The sequence below is a fragment of the Ambystoma mexicanum genome, chromosome 3p (assembly GCF_040938575.1).
Source record: "Ambystoma mexicanum isolate Mex_15411 chromosome 3p, UKY_AmexF1_1, whole genome shotgun sequence".
In the NCBI taxonomy this organism is placed as follows: domain Eukaryota; kingdom Metazoa; phylum Chordata; class Amphibia; order Caudata; family Ambystomatidae; genus Ambystoma; species Ambystoma mexicanum.
Genome location: NC_090925.1, coordinates 775,825,840 through 775,838,844, shown reverse-complemented (window position 1 = coordinate 775,838,844; position 13,005 = coordinate 775,825,840). Strand labels below are relative to the sequence as shown.

The 13,005-nt window shown below is 47.2% G+C and overlaps 1 protein-coding gene across 1 annotated transcript in view; it reads left to right on the top strand.

Moving 5' to 3' along the window:
- Positions 1-13,005, top strand: part of NIF3L1 (NGG1 interacting factor 3 like 1) — a 278,588-nt gene that overhangs the window by 171,348 nt on the left and 94,235 nt on the right. The gene's annotated exons all lie outside the window — the stretch shown is intronic.

The following is a 13,005-nucleotide window of genomic DNA, read 5'->3' as shown; positions in this document are numbered from 1 at the left end:
TTGTGTCCGAGTTTCATTTAGCTAAAAAAAATCATTCTACCTTCTTTCTATCCCCCACCTCAAGGAAGAGGAGAGGCTACACAGGATTGACCCAAAACGTGTACTTAGTTTCTAAATTTCCAAAATGTCTAAATGAAGGCAAGACAATCAACTTTTTGTTGGTTACACAGGCCATAAATTGGGTATGGCGGTTTCAAAACAAACTTTATCTTGGTGGATCATCCTAGGAATCTCGAAGGCTACAGGTTAGCTGGAGAAGATCCTCCTGAGGGTCTCGGAGCACATTCGACAAGGGGCATGGTTACTTCCTCTGCCTTACAGAGGGGAGTCCCAATTAAAGATATTTGTGCGGCTGCAACATGGTCTTCAGTCCACACTTTCACCAAGCATTATATTATGGGCTCTTCCTTAGACCAGGAAGGTGTTTTGGGGAAGGCAGTGTTACATTCTGTACACATAGACCAATAGGTAACTCCTAAATTCTAATTGGAAACTGTAAATTCTGACTCCCCCTCAGCCCGCCTCCAAAGATGCAAATACTGCTTTGGGAGTCTATCGTAAGATGAGGAATACATGTGAGGACACAATCCATTCGAAAAGCAAGTTACTTACCCATGGTAACGTTCTTTCGACTGGATGTTCCTACCACGTATTCCTCATCGCCAAAACGGAACTGAAGCCAATGGTCGCTGCGCGCACTATATATCATCGATGTCGAGACAGAGGCCTTCAAGGTAAATCGAGTCAACAGGCATCAACCTGCTGCTTCCCCCCTCTGCTGGAATAAGGGCCAGTGAGAGTATTATCCAGGGTGATAAGATGGTCTCAGGAGGATAGCTCACGGGCAACACGCTCACCTTAGAAGGAAGACGGCACGGAGCAACACCGGTTTGATCCCCGGGTACGCGCTTAGAAACCTCTGGGTTATAAATAACCAATTACAATTACAAGTGGGTGGGACGGGAAACTGAGACTTCTGGAATATTGACATGAATAGTGAAAATATAACCGTCCCCAGGAAAGCACCCAGCATGGCCCATCTATTCCCCATTTCATCTTCTTTGGTTTGTGTCGCACATTACAGTTGCAGTTGTAAGACCCTTGAAAAACATAGCACTCAGAATATGGGAAAGAGAATGTTGGAACAGTGTTCAAGAAGTCGCATCAATTAATGCATGACATTCTTAATTTGTTGGAACATACCCTTTCAGTAGAAGTGTCATTGTGTATTAGGTATGTGATAAAAAAAGAATGGGGTCTCTGTTCACCAGTTTCCACAATAACAGGGGGCAGCTACCATATGTACCCCTTCACAGGGGAGTGTAAATATTAGTCTCTCTGGATTGCTACATTGTTTGTACCTGTCGGGTCCAGGAGCAGAGTGCAACCCTTGTCGTGGGAGAAATGCAGAAGACACCAATGCAGCCCCTTCAGGACACTTCACAGGACAGGGAAGGCAGGTTCCAGTGACGGACACCACACACAGATGACAGCAGGCGTCCTTCCAGTCTGATTGAAGAACTTCCACAGCAGGATCCCTAGAAGCTGGGAGGCTGACATTTGACGGAAAGGCGACTTACACCAGAAGCTGACGACCTCCAAAGTTCCGGCTGCCAACACAGAGCATTGATGGCTCTCGCGAGGTAGCCCACTGGTGAGCTGTCAGTCCACTGGGTTGTCCAGGGACACTTCTGAAGGCTCAGGTAGGCTTGATCCTGTAACACGTCGAGGCTGGTTGGTCCCACCAGCCCAGGGGTCGAAGCACTGCACAGGGCCTACACAGATCCGGTGGTCCAGCAGGACTTCACCGGGACAGACGCTGGAAGCGATGCTGGACATCTTCAGAAGTTTTCTTTAGATCTTCAGTCGACTGTGCTTCTATGAGGAATTCTTGGCTCCAGTGCTGCTCTGAAGAAATGGCTGCAAGAGGAGTCCTCTTTTCCAAAATCCAGCCTTGAGGCAAATTCAAGCCTCCCAATGGTAAGGATCTGCACCATTCAAACAGCCAATAGTTGTCCAATCAGGGACAACTATTGCTTTCACTCATACCCCACACCCAGACTCTCTGCTCCAGGAATGTGAAATGGGACCAGACTCTTCCTCCCACTTCCTGAGCCGTGCACACACAAAGGCATCACTAGCCCGCAAAAGCAGCAGCTTTCCCGGGCAAGAACAGGACCTTATATGGGATGACCTGACGGGGCAGGAGGAAGGCCAAACAATAATATGGCCAAAGAACAAGCAAAATTCTCATGGTATGGCCATTTTAGGGCACTAGCCACATTTTGTAGCGATACGCAGTAAACGCATATGTGCACACTAGAAATAACATAAAAATTATAAAAGTATACTTGCTGTCACCTTCTTGTCTTTAGGCACATATAAAAGTAACCGAAAATCCCAAGTGTACAAGACTAGGGTGATACAAGTATCCCCGTTGTACTGCATTGTAAGATGCTGTGTGCAATGTTAGTTACAAAAGTATAAAAGTCAAAAGGGGAACATAGTTTCCCAGTATTGATAGTCTGAAGGATTAATACGTTTCCCCATGATAAATGAGCAAAGGGGGTCGTGGCTAACTAGCCATGTAAGAGACTGGAAGGACCTGGAGCTCCTGCAGATCCGACTGAATCCTAAGACTGCCCGCCGGCAGATTGCACTCAATAAACTTAGAAAAAAAAGGATCCGCTACATAAGATTGTGCGGCCCACAATGCGCTACGCTAGGTCTGAATCCGACCATCTGGGACTGCTATAATCGCATATCAAGACCAACGAAACGTTCACGGCTTCCTACCCAAAATGGCCGCCCGGGAGAACAAAGGACAGGGATACACTGTAGCCCGTACAGCAAAGCGCATCGGATGAAACGGAACGGAAAAGTAAGTGCCGCCTGTCAAGGAAAGCCGATGAGTGCGGGTCAGCTGCCGGCACTGAACAGCGGTGCACCTGAAACGCTGGATATAGATGCGGCCTGAGTCACCCGGAAGAACGCGCATCACGGACCTGCAAGCTAGCAGGGCGAATTGTCGGATAAAAAGGGATCTAACGGACCCATTGCTGCGTCTCCTCCCCCTGCCGGGGTTGAGGCAACGCTGCGAAGGGCAGCGACCGCTGCACGCCTAGGACAGCCGCCGGCACGCATGGCAATGACATACGGACCAACACAAATAACACTCATGAGGTATCCCAGGAATGTACCAGATATCAGACCGCCCGCTGAATGAAAGCGCCCATGCAAATGGAGGCCGGGAGGTGAGACGCACAAAACAGGCAACAGGAAATTGGGGAACCCAACTGAGTGCCCAGCCACACACGTTAGGAGCGGCAGCGGGTGATACGTGCGGAGGACCCGCACTACGGACAGCGAAGGGACTGGACCCGTGAGTCGCCGAGGCACGGACCCGTCGCAGGTGGCATCCATCTCAGAATAGCCTACTAGACTGAGTGCACGGATTTACACCAGCGGTCCCACACCACAGCAAAGTTTACCAGCTCCTGTGCGGGCCTCCCGCTGGAAACGTTCCTGCATGCACCAATAAACAGCCCGTTGCCCGCCATACCATGCAGCGCAAGCGAAGGTCGGACCAAGGCAGAGCTAGGCAACAGACCAAGAACCCAGGGGGGGTGAAGCGGAGGCTGGCACACAAGAAGAGGTCCCTCCCCCACAATATACATTGCTAGCGCCCACACTAGGAGGGTGGAAACAACAGGGAGGCCCCTACATCCAGGAGCCAGCGCAGTGGGGAGGAACTACTGGTGCTGGCAAAGCTCTATACCCTTGGGAGGGCGAGACGGTATAAGGGCCAGGAGCCAGGCCCAGAAGCAGTGCATAAACAGTCACCATAACGGAAGGGTAAAGGGGGAAAAAGTGGGCAAGTCACTGGAGCACACTGGGCTAACGCACTCCGTAAAGCCACCAACGTCTGGAGAGGCACCATAGCCCACAGTGGCACAGTCAAGTGCCCCAGGCACAAGCTAAGCACCACCAAGCCAACGCAAGGTCGAGATAAAGATGCAGGAACCCCTGAGGCTGCAGGCAAGCATACCAAGTGACACGGGGATGGCAGCCAAAGCACCCAAGACGAAAGGGAAACAGCCCACTATGGAAGAATACACCAGAACACCAGTACAAATGGATAAAGCCAAGAACAAAGAGTAACTCACAAGCGGAAACAACATCATCGAGCAGCGAACAACAGATCTTGGAAGCAATAGCAGACCTGAAGGTCACTTGGGAAACCAAACTGGAAGCTGCGATGACAAGTCTCAAAACATCGCTCGAACATAAGATCGGCGCAGTGCAAGTGGATGTGACCCTACTGCGACAAGACGTGAGAGCGATAGCAGAACGCACAGGGGCTCTAGAGAAAGAAGTACAATCAAATACTACCGCTTGCAAGACTAACGCTTCCGAGATCCACATATTGCGCCAGCAAGTGAGTAACCTGGAGAATAGGGCTGAGGAGAAACAATATACACATTATAGGGCTCCCGGGAGGCGAAGAGGGACCGAACCCCACAGACTACATCGAAACTATGTTTCTGCAAGAAGTAAAAGGGGCACTTACCCAAGGGTTCGCAGTGGAGAGAGCCCATCGGGCATTGATACGGAAAACAGCGCCGCGAGACCCTCCGAGGCTGTTCATCGCCAAAATACTAAACTATCGAGACCGGGAGAAGATCCTGGAACACTTCTGAAAAGGAGGCACAATCCGGAGGGCCTCAGCAGCAATAACAGCATACCCAGACTACACATTTCAGGTGCAAAGACGCTGATTGAACTTCGGAGTGGTTAAGAGAAGATTACGCAAGGCAAACTACAAATATATGCTGATGTATCCGGCGAAGCTGAAAATATTTCATAAAAATCGGGCCTTGTTTTTCGAAACCCCAGAAGAAGCTATGGAATGGTTGGATGCACAGAATGGCCCGTTGGAAACGAATGACCACCGAGAAGGCGGAAATGGCAAGCGAGGTGGCGACCAACAAGACTGAGGTGCTGTATAAACAATGACACTGGGACTGGAACATAGATCTGCTTATGGTAGCTAGAACAAAGGCAATATATAAGGCGGGCAGAGCATATACAAGCATTAATGCGGGAGATGAAGAGAACCCAACCCGTACCCCATTAGACAGATTAGGTAGATTGCCAGTAGTGCAGCAACCCCCTACTGTGTCCTTGCACCGGACTAGCCGGGGCAGGACTAAATGCGGGTTAGCCTGAGATCCAGGGATGGAGCTGGGCAACAGTTGGGGATGATGGGGAGGGAGGAATGAGGGAGGGAAAGGAATTGGGGTGTTTGGAGAGTTTGTTAGGGAGTGAGCTTATATCCATGCGCTGCTACGAGACAGTCGGAGAGCATGGGAAGACAAAGGCGGAACGCGAGATGGGAGAACTTAAAATAGCAACCTGGAATGTCAGGGGTCTCAATAGCTATTTGAAAAGAAACAAGGTCATGATGTACTTAAGAAGGCAGAAAATAGACATAGCTCTGCTACAAGAAACCCACCTCACGAAAGAGAAACCGAAGGTGGTACAGAGAAAATGGAAAGGGACCATCATTGGGGCAACGTACTCGGCATGTGCCAGGGGAGTAATCACTTGGATCGCGCCACATGTGCCCTTTCAGCTATTACAATCCTCAGTGGAGTAAGATGGGAGAATGGTGGTGGTACGAGGCATGCTGGAGAATAGAGAGCTGTGCAGAATTAATACATATGCCCCAAATCGGGACACAGTGGCCTACTTCAGGGCCCTGTATGAAAAAATCAGCCCACACATGGGAGGTACTGTCATGGGGGGGGGCTTCAATTGCACTCTAGACCCCAAGGTGGATAGATCGGACAATAAATTGAACAAACCTACCCCAGCTGCTAGGACCCTGAAGACCCTGCTGGGAGATTTTCGGCTAGATGATGTGTGGATGTCATGCTACCCTCACGACAGACACTACTCACACTATTCAGCCCCACAAAACGTATATACACGATTAGATTACATGTTCGTCAACCTGGAACTCTCCGGGGAGATAGCGAAGGTGGAATGCAAAGCAAGGGTCCTATCAGACCATTTGCCATTGATCCTAACGTGACAGCACCAGCCCCCTAGAGCTAAGATCCCAACATGGCGGCTTGGAGCCGAAACACTGAAAAATGCTGAATTTAGAGAGGACCTAAGAGAAGAGATAACAGAATATTTTGAAAACACCGGAAGCATAACATCGGAAAGCACCCTGTGGGAGGCATTCAAGATAGTGGTCAGAGGGGCAGCAATATCAAAATCTAGAGGGCTCCAGGGGGAAATAACAAAGGAGTTGCAAAAAACGGAAACGGAACTAGAAAGGATTATGAGTAAAGGAGACACTGCACTAGAGCAGGCCGAAACCATGAACCGATTACGTCAGGAATGTGGGGCACACTGGGAGAGACTATGTAGCCTAAACTACAAGAAATACATAGAATGGCAACATGCAGGGGGGCTAAACCAGGAAGGCTGCTGGCATGGCTATTTAAACAAGAAACCCCAAGACAGCGCGATAAGGGAGATAAAGGGAGAAAGTGGCTAAACACTAGATGCCAAAGAGGGTATGAACAAAGGTTTCCTGAAGTTTTACCAACACTTATATGAAGACATTGGAGAGGTAGATTAGAATGAGATGAGGGAGAAACTAGAGGACATCGGGCTACCTAAACTGAGTGCGGAGGAGAGAGCAAATTTGGACGCCCCCATTACACTAGAGGAGCTGGAAATAGTGGTCAGACAACTACCAACGAGCAAGGCCCCGGGAACGGACGGGCTCCCCAGTGAGTTTTATAAAACGTACAATGCAGAGGTACTTCCCCCGCTACTAGCACTGCTGACCGAGGCCTTCGAAAGAGGGAGACTACCAAATTCCCCGAGAGAGGGAATAATCATCCCGCTTCTCAAACCAAACAAGCCCAACACAGATTGCGGATCACACAGACCGCTATCCATGTTAAATCAGGATAGTAAAATACTAACAGCGGTACTAGCAAATAGACTTAGATTGGTCATAGACAACCTCATACATCACGACCAGACCGGATACGTTCCGCACAGGAGCATAGCCGATAATCATAGACGACTCCACCGCATCATGGAACAGACTGAAGGAGACGCAAACGAAGTGGCGATAGTCTCATTAGATGCAGGGAAAGCCTTTGATTCGGTAAGGTGGCCCTGGTTGATGGCGGCCCTGAAAGAATATGGAATGGGGCCTGGGTACCTGAGATGGGTGAAGATGTTGTACAGCTTGCCACTTGCTAGGGTTAAGACGGGAGCGATCATCTCAGATGAATGGCTGCTCAGTATGGGCACTAGACAGGGTTACCCATGGTCACCCATGCTGTATATCCTTGTACTGGAACCCCTAGCAATATATTTAAGGCAACAATATGAAGTAGGCGTCCACACTAGAGAAGGCCCGCACCTATTATCCTTGTATGCAGATGACATGTTGCTGTATCTGAGATATCCAGAAGAAAACTTGCAATACATCCTAGAAGTGATGGGGAGATTTGCATCATTCTCCGGTATAGCAGTTAACCCCAGAAAGTCAAGCATATTCCCCCTAGGGAGATACAAAGGGATTGCTAAAAATATCCTGCCGGTCCTACAAATACCCTGGGAGACTAGCACATTTAGATACTTAGGGATCGATATCTATCACGATATAGAAGACGAACACAAGCATAATACAGAGAAAGCAGTAACTGACATTGAGAACAGCATGAAGTTTTGGGCCAAACTCCCCTTAGCAATGATGGGAAGGGTAGCATTGTTGAAAATGGTGGTGTTGCCCAGGCTGTTGCACTTTTTTGGTTGCCCAAATGCGTCTTTAATAGGCTACAGGACACATGCAGAAGCTTTATCTGGCACACCACTAGAAATCGAGTGGCTCTATGGAAGCTACAAAATGCGTACGAGAAAGGAGGCATAAAATTACCCAACTCTGAAATATACCACCTGGCTGGGCAACTACAGTATGTGGCCAAGTGGCTAACAGAAAACACGACAGCAGAGTCCAGACTGCTGTGATCTGAATGCACACCCTTCTTCCTGAAAGAACTAATATGGCTACCCAAGTCTGAGCTGAAAGGGAGATCTAGGTTGTTAGAATTGGTATGGCAAACATGGCGCAAGGCGTGCCGGGTTATGAAAAACCCGACTCTGTGCTCCCCCCAAGGGCCGCTAGTGGCACTGGGGGGAGCGGATGTACAAGTGAGGAAGATGATACGCAGACACTGGGAATCGGTGGGCATAGAGACAGTTGGGGATGCATGGCGGGAAGGAAAAGCACTGGAATTCACAACTCTAATGGAAGATACAGGCATACACCCCGGGAAATACATCACCTACATTAGACTGATAAAGCAGATAAAAGCCACTTGGTCGGAAGCAGCACTAGAAGATGAACCAGACTCGGCCATAGAGACAATATACGATATCTCGGGAGGAGGGCACGAGGTATCCTGGTTATACGAATTAGTAATGTCAAGGGTTGGGAAAGAGGTGACCCAATTGAGACGGGAATGGGAGGAAGATGCAGGGGAGCCTATGCAGGATGGACAATGGGAGAGAGCACAAAGGTACCATAAGAAAGTGTCTAGGAACGCGAGGTTACAACAGATCCAGCTATATGTGACCCATAGGGCGTACATGACCCCCCAAAAGATAGCCCGATTTAGGAGCACCACGATACAAACATGCCCCAAATGTGGAGAGGTGAATGCGGGGATGATACACATGTTTTGGGCATGCCCGGAGGTTCGCAGATTCTGGGGAGAGGTCACCCACCGACTCGCTGAGAAAGGTATCACGCTAGATGTGGAATCAGTATGGGCGTGCATGGTGAGAGGATTCTCTAGACCATGTAAAATGAAGCACGTGGGCAAACTTAAGAACTTGGCTTATAACTTGGCCAAACGCAGAATTGCTATGGGGTGGAAATCGAGTCAAAGACCCAAGATAGAGGTGTGGTGGCAGGACCTTCTGAAATGGGTAGAAGCGGAAACAGCAATATGGTACGAGTCTACAGGGGGGAAGGATGATGAAGTGGGAACACTAACGGCTTGGAGACCGCTAGTGACCACACTAAGCAAACGCACCCAAATAGATCCAAGTGACCATGAAACCTCAGAGGGTATGGGAGGATAGGCATCCCTGGAAGGGATCATGTAGAAGGCGAAGGAGTAAGCTCGAGTTTTAACGGGGGGTATGGGAGGGCAGTGGTATAAACACATTAATGCAAATGATGTTGAATATTGATATAATCACTGTCAGGTGTGCTTTGGGGTTTGTAACAAAGAGAACAATACAAATGTTTTAAAAATAATAATAAAATGAGCAAAGAATCCAGGGGAGTGAACTGACAGCTTATGGACTGAAAGTTGCTGAAGGAGAAATCTTTCCCAACATGGTGTAACCCTAGTGCAGTTTATTCTCGTGGGCATGCCAAGTCTTGGAACAAAATCTTTAATCAGCATTTTCACCACAGCCGTTGTATTGACCTTCTTAGAAGGGTAAGTGTCAACCAATCCTGGGAAAACAATGTCTACAAGAATACATTAATACCTGAACCCTCAACATTTTGGTATTTGGATGAAATCTATCTCAATATTTGCAAAACTCCCACATCGAGGAGGACATTCCCCATTGGGTCTGTTTTTACTGCTTTCCTAACATTACTGACAATTGCTAACATCCTAATATTACATGTTAAAAAATTAATTATGCATTGTTTACAGCCATATTGAGCAACTGAAGAAGAATGTGGTGCATACCAATGTTGCTTAATAGAAGCAGCCCTTGCCTCTTTGGCCATATGCACCACCACATGGTACACATAGGCAAAATAGGGCAGCAATACCGTTTGGTGCAACCCAGCTGCCTGGGGAGTGCCACAGGTGATCATGATGAAAAAGGCACCCTGTGAAATTTCATAATAGCTCTTTCAATTACTGGTGCAGCATCCTGCATTTAAACTAAGTCCTGCAGGGAAGCTAAGGGAGGCCACTGCATCTGATCAATTTGGAGAAACAGAAGTATGGCATGAGAGAAGGAAAGTGTTTCTTCCTTAGCTGCTTCATCGGCCAAGGCATTTCCTTTCATAGCCTATTCATGAAGGGGTTGCTGAGCAGTGCACTTAATGGGCAACATTAAAGATTCAAGCGTTTTCATTGGTGATGCTGCCAAAGTCAAAAATCCAAGCTGTTTCCTCAATTGCCCATAGTCATGCACAGCTACAAGTACATAGTGAGATTTGGTGTATATGTTATGGTTTGGTTTTCTGCTAATGTACATGATCTCATTCATTCTACAAGTTCAGCTATCTGGGCTGAGAAACCATTGGAAAGTTGAGTGCTTTCTATTACAGCTTGGGAGGTGTGACCAGCATATCCAGTGACCAGTTTACCTCTAGTGTCAGAGGCAAGAGCCATCTGCAAAGTACATAAGATCAGGGTTTTGAAAAGGTACATTGAGAAGCTCTTGTGTAAGAGCAGACATGACACATTATGCAGTTCTGTGTCACCTTGGCTAAGCAATAAAGAAGCAGAGTTAACAGTCCAGTCGGTCAAAGTGATGTCGGAAGAATTTAGCAAAATCAGTTCATACTGTTTGAGGTTTGAAGTGGAGAGAGGTCTTTATTTAAAGCAGCAGTGCTGTGACGGCATGAGGAACCCAAAGTTAAACATTCTGGTGCCATAGAATGCTAATGGGTGGAGTTTATCCCCATGAAGTTCAGTAACACAGTTGGAGAAAACCTATCCCATTTGTTACAGAAGAGAATAAAGGGTTTCTTACAATTGTGCATCCCTAAGGTGCAGTGGAAGGAGTGTGTGTTTTAAATGCTGTGAATGCATTTTCTGCTTCAGGAGACCAGGGTAAGGGTTCAGAAGTATAAAGACATGTACCATTCTGTATTGGTTTAACAAGAGCTTAATAAACCAATATCCTTATCTGCGAAACTCTGCCTTACTCGGGAATAAACTAATTTGTGTGAAAGTGTAGGCATTTTTACAATCGCAGCAACACGGGTGTCTGTTAGCTGGTGGGCCCCTGTGGAGACACTGACGCAAATAGTGCAATCTTGCCTAACCTTACTGTAGCTTCTGTTTTGAGGCTTCACCTTTCGAGGGATTTAAACGCACAGGAATGTCTTGTTTATAGGTTCTAACAGTGCGAGGTAAATCGGCCATATACTGCACAAGTACACGTTTTCCAGGAAATGGTGCCATCTACATCCTCTGTATTACATGGTAAATGACTTAAACAGGATTTAACTAGATTTTTTGTGGAACTTTAATTCATTCTGCTCCTGGTGCAGAAAGCACTGAGCAGTGTAGACCCAGAGGGAAGGAGTACCCTCTCCTCCAGTATTTGGTGAATAAGCCGAAGGGCTTAGCAAGAACACTTGCTGTGGCGAAGGTTGCTGGGGTGAAACAAAACTGCAGAGTGGTCTGCTTAAGGGCGCTGCAGAATATTGATGAAGAAATTAATATCAGTAACGTGTACCGCCGTCTCCTTTCTCTTTCTCTTTGGTTATCTGGGGGAAAAGTGGAGCAAATGGTGCAATTGGAGTGGGTCGGTGGAGACAGCCCCTGGGTTTTAAATTTCGATCTTAAGCTAGTATTTAGGCCCCTTACTCGAGACTAGTTACGTTCTTTAGAAACTTTTCCATACCAATCAAGATACATTGTTCTGGGCCGAGTTTACCCTTTTTTGGATTAGAGGGCTCCCTTTAAATGCATTAATTTGTACATATCGATGGTTCCTTCAGGCTGTAATTGTTTTAGATTGATCATCCTTTGTAAGTGGACTTCCATTTATGAAAAAACGTGCACGTTTTGGGACTGAGATGTACATGTGTAAGATGTCCTGCAATGCTCTTTCATGGCAAGAGCTCATCACCAGCCTGTCTCATCCCCATTTCTCACTCAACCAAAAGCAAGATTTCACTAAAACTGTGGCCCAAGGCAGGAAAAGCTTTGTCATACAAACGGGAAAACATTACAGCACCTTTAAACATAATGGTTCTTACATAATGCCCTAAAGGTCACTGTGTATCTCCATGTGTAAGTTAGATTCATAGAGTGCTGTGTACTTGCTCCTGCATCATGGGTGATGCCTGACTCCCAGGAGCTGGTTTTAGCTCCTGCTCATCAAACCTTAATTCCGAACCCTACCTTTTAGTACCTTTTGAAGTGGGCAACAAACGTGTCAAGTTTTTATTCTCATGACCTTGCACATTTTTCTTTTATCAGAAAATTGAAGTTGCCAGCTTACACATCTTCGCTCCATCAGGCCACGTGCTATACACCACTCTATATTACTCTGTCGCCCTGTAGTAACTTATGGGCTCTGCCTCTTCATGTCGCAATGCCATGTGGGCTTTGCTGCTTTGTGATGTCAACAAACATGGCTTCCCTCAAAACGTCGAAATGGTTGTTCATATGAAATTCTGCTTCCATACTGTTAGCACAGTTTTAGAAATGTAGGTGGAAAGCTCCACACCCAGTGTATCGCAGTCACCATGGCTTTACAGCCAACCAAGTTGGACCTTTCACAGCTTTCTGAATCTCGAAGGTGACACACGATTGATAGATTGGTTCATAGCTTGAACCTTGCCACGTCCTCTTTTGAATCCTTTTAGAGCAATTTTGTATTTTATGGTATCTCTTGATCATTTTTCTTTTGCTAGTTTCATATTAACAGCCCTTTCTAGACTCCCACACTCCTGATGATCTACGGAGCAGGTTTCCCATAAGCTGCAGCAGAGCAGGGATGTTCTAGAATGTTGCAGCTCTCCACGATCACCACTTTTCTTACTTCATTCATAAGGATTGCAATGATCCATTACTCAATGACTCCCCTGTACTTCCCGACCATTTGAGAACAAGGGTGGTTGGAATCTGAGGCTTTTGGCAGATGCAGCCGCTTGAAGTCTATGGATGGGCACAGGGCTGGCTGCGTGTGAAA